This window comes from Coenobita brevimanus, chromosome 13 (assembly GCF_032717465.1).
Source record: "Coenobita brevimanus isolate Jiangsu-jjx chromosome 13, ASM3271746v2, whole genome shotgun sequence".
In the NCBI taxonomy this organism is placed as follows: domain Eukaryota; kingdom Metazoa; phylum Arthropoda; class Malacostraca; order Decapoda; family Coenobitidae; genus Coenobita; species Coenobita brevimanus.
In genome coordinates this window covers 17,596,391-17,600,682 of record NC_136966.1, presented here as the reverse complement: position 1 = coordinate 17,600,682, position 4,292 = coordinate 17,596,391, and the positions used below count along the sequence as shown (strand labels likewise).

General features: G+C 41.8%; 1 non-coding gene across 1 annotated transcript; it reads right to left on the bottom strand.

The window, feature by feature from the left end:
- Nucleotides 1–3,848: 3,848 nt before the first annotated feature.
- Nucleotides 3,849–3,967, bottom strand: LOC145417035 (5S ribosomal RNA). Its single transcript, XR_013900388.1, has one exon. It is a non-coding gene; the product is annotated as a 5S ribosomal RNA (ribosomal RNA).
- Nucleotides 3,968–4,292: the final 325 nt, after the last annotated feature.

Sequence of the window (4,292 nt, the reverse complement as noted above, 5' to 3'; positions counted from 1 at the left end):
TTGAAGATATCAATTTGATGTACCGGTTTTTATTTTATTCTTGCTGTCTTGGCGACTATCATCCACTCACTTGATGTAATGCTGTTTATTTTCTCCCTTACATTAATTATACTATCCTTGTGTTTGCCCTCCTTTCTTCTTACTTCGCCCTTCCCTTCCTCTCACTTAATTATTATTCTCTTCAGTTTAGGTGACTCTTCACTAAGTGACAAGCCTAATGGTTTCCTGACACCCTGGAAACCATTAACAACACTGGGTGGTAACCATATGACCAAATTACTGGGTGATGAGGAGCCTGCTATGGTTCCCCTGTTAACTGGGTGGTGACACGCAAATGCAGAGTCCATCCAGAAATTAAACTTGACAGCACCTCACTGCAGCGAGGCGCTGTCAGCCGCAAGCGCACATCAGTTCATTGCATGGGACGGCCCTGCTGGGACGGATGTTTGCCTGCGGTTGATGGATCTGCTTGGCAAGATAGACCAGGGTTGATCAACAATAACAACAACAACAACACCAACAAACTAATAGACGATTAATATAAATTTAGGAATGACCTCTAGTAGCGACGATTTTAATGAAGCCTACACTGTAGCCCTCAAGTTCGACAAAACTTTCTTAAGGTTAATACAATCGTCAGGAAATAGCAAGAATAAACCAAAATAATACTCCATGGGACTGAAGGGGTTAGGTGTTGAGGGTTGGAGGTGCCTGCCAGGATGAGCAACACGAACTTTTGTGGCTGACTCTAGTGGAATGATTGGAGGTGTAAAACGTAGCTTCACCTGGAGGTCGTGTCCAGTCCACCGGGTCAAAAGGTACCTTGGGTCGTAGTTATAAAAGATGCCAACCAATGTTTACGATAAACTGGTGTCCATAACAGATAACTATTTCCACAGATAGCGTTGTTTCTTGTATTTTGTCACATAATTTGACTGTGAAGTGTTTGGCGGCTGTGCAAGTGAATCAAGCTTATAAACAAGCAATCCTAAACATAATTCAAGATTCAAGAGTAGGTGAGTGTATAAATGCAGAACCTTGCGTCTGTACTAAACCAGTGTTGGGTAATCAGTCACATTTAACACCTGAACCTGATTAGGTATTATTCCATTTATTCTTCACACTTCAAGTCGATTTTATTCGCCTTAGGGGTATTTATTGTTGTCAATGGGTCAATCGTTTTCGTTTCGTTTTCGTTTTTGAAGGTTCCAACATGCTTGCATGCGTCGGCCTTGGTCACCTAATGGTGGCCCTCCATGCTGCTCGATCTCTTGCAGCTTACCTATTTAGTCCCTCATCTTAATTTTAAGGGTCAATGAAGAATACATTTAACCCATGTAGTAATAAAAACCTCTGCTGACCTGTATATACCCGTCTGGAGATAGCAAGAATAAGATATACAACACGTCATCGAACTGAAGGGGTTATTCCTTCAGACCATGACGTCTGTTTGGGTAGGTTTTTGCTCCTCCTGACGATTTTATTCAGATTAGGATAAATAAACGTTTTGAATTAGAGGGGTTAGATAAGGCCTTGACTAACCTCTTCACTACTGGGACGCTGATAAGGCCTTGACTAACCTCTTCACTACTAGGACGCTGATAAGGCCTTCATTAACCTCTTCACTACTAGGACGCTCTCCAAAGCTGCATAAAGTGTTCTGGTATCAACACGAATAAAAATAAATTAGATGTGCTGTTAGTAGAGTCATTAACCCCTTCAGGTCAAGGACGTGTTTTTCGTGTTTTTCCTGCTACCACCTGACGCTTTTATTTACCTCTGGCCAGACTCTCCATATTGGTGTTTTATGGAGAATATTGTCAACCCTTCACTGCCAGAGGTTTTCCCAAACTTAAATCAAACCATCTGTAGGCAGCAGGATCCAAGGTGTAATATTAGATCTGGGTGTGTCATGGCAACACTGATCACTGCTCAATGGGCACACAGTGGACGTGACAAGGAAAACAACCAACGAACTTTCCCTGTATTACATGATCAGACAACCATCGTTTTGCAAATCCAGGTCCCTGCTCCAGTTCCAGGTGCAGACTGGGGTAAAGAGACCCTGCCCAAGGGTCTCGCGGTCGTCCTTGAAATAGAATGACATACAAATGCTTGGGGGTAAGATGGAGGAGTATATGAGGCAGGGTAGTGTGTGGTGGGAGTAGGGATCATTACCACACAGGGACAGAAATTATTAAGTCCTCTTAGAGAACAAAAGAACGGCGACAGGAAATAAACAAGACTACAGATGTACTCCTGGACACACTCACACACACACACACACACACACACACACACACACACATAGATAGATAGATAGAGATTCAAAGATATAAATAGATAGATAAATAGATAAAGATATAGAGAGATAGGGAGACATACCCACAAATGTGTGGGTAGAGAGATGTAAACAGGTACGGTACACAGCTAGGTAACCTGGGACAGATAAATATTTACAGATAACCTTCTTGATCCAGATTCGATCTCTCAACCCTCCCCAGTGCACGTCCAGATAGTTAAGCATGAGTAGAGAGGTAGACAGACAGGCTGCAATAGATAAACAGGAAGATAGACACATAGCTAGGCCGAGAGGTAGATAGTAAAATAACCATAGAGACAGGAAGCAGATGGATAGATAACCCCAGATAGACAGACAGATGGATAAATAATCACATATGGATGGGCAGAGAGACTACTAACCATATACAGAGAGACAGGTTTACTGATGAACGGCCATATATAAATACTAGATAAGTTTTTTGTTTAAGATTCGACCACAAACCCTCCACAAGCCACTCCCAGACGCAGCCCACCCACAGCCTTGGAAAGACAAAGGGAAGATCCATTAGCTAATCAGAGGAATCTGATATCGGGCCGTCTTAAAATTCGGGCCTGAAAAAGAATTGGCCATTTATTTTGAAATGATATCTGACCATCGCGTGACACCACAATTTATTAAAATGAAAAAGTTCCTGGATAATCGTATATTGTAACAGTTCTCATATTAATAGAATTATGTAATAGGTTGTAATTTACGTTAAATACAACGACGTGCTTTTAATTTCCTTCCTGTAAGTTACCACCACATTTTTTAATTCAAGTTAGGAGGGATTTACAGTAGTCAAGAGGCTAATGAAGGCTTCGTTTGATCCCTCAAGTTTGAAGTCTTTCCATAAATGAATATATTGATCTGAAGTTTCCATAAATAAAGCAAATATTACGTCATCGCAGCGAAGGGATATTTATCAGAAACACTGTATTTCATGGTCAATGAGCTGCATCAGAAATGACTAAAAGCTTTGGAAGGAAGTCACCAGAAAAGATGATGTGGAAGGAAATGAATCAGGTGAGGGGAAGTGAAGGGCATGGATGCAATGGGAAGAAAGTATATGCATTTCATATTGAAAGAGACGCACCAGAAAGACGAAAATGTTGTGGGAGGAAGTGAATCAGGTGAGGGAGGTGAAGGGCGTTGATGCAATGGAAGAAAACGGGTTTGTGGATCATACTTCACTGCATGTTACGAGCAGCAAAACCGGTCGAATTTACAGTCAATAAGGCAAGTAATCTGACACCTCGTTGAGATATTTAACCACAATTAGTTCGTCGTCGGTATTAATCCAAACCTGTCTGAAGGGTTAGCAGCTGTATACAAATTACAGTATCAAGATGCAATCTGTGTCTGGAAATTGTTGATTGAGGTCAAAAGTCAAAGTTTTTTTCATTCATTCATTGCCAGACGCCATGTATCCCAAACGGGGTGGTCAAGGACTTAGAGTTAATTGTTTTACAGGGATGGGCACTAATCCTCCACCAACCCCACTTGACACGTAGGGAGAACGTTATGCCAACAGCATCTGGTGTTCCCAGGCGGTCACCCATCCAAGTACTAACCAGACCCAGCGTTGCTTAACTTCGCTGATCGGACGGGAAGCGGTGTACTCAACGTGGTATGGTCGTTGGCCAAAAGTCAAAGTTAAATCAAGATAAATACTGACATCTTCCTGGCAACTCATCTTCACTTATATAATTTCGATATGACATCTTCATGTTCAGTAGTGAGCTATTTATGCCTCTTTGTTGCTGACATATTTTATATGACTAAAATGCAGAACCAAAAAGAACTGGTAATAGCAAATCTTAAATTACCCTTTTGTTGGGTGTAGGAGACTCCAAGGCGGGTTGTAGGAAACTTCCCTGGCAGCATTTTAGAGGACAGAAAATCCTCCGGCCACTTCTGGGATTAGAATTATGGTGAGTTAGCTCGTTCAACTACGACCAAAGACCTC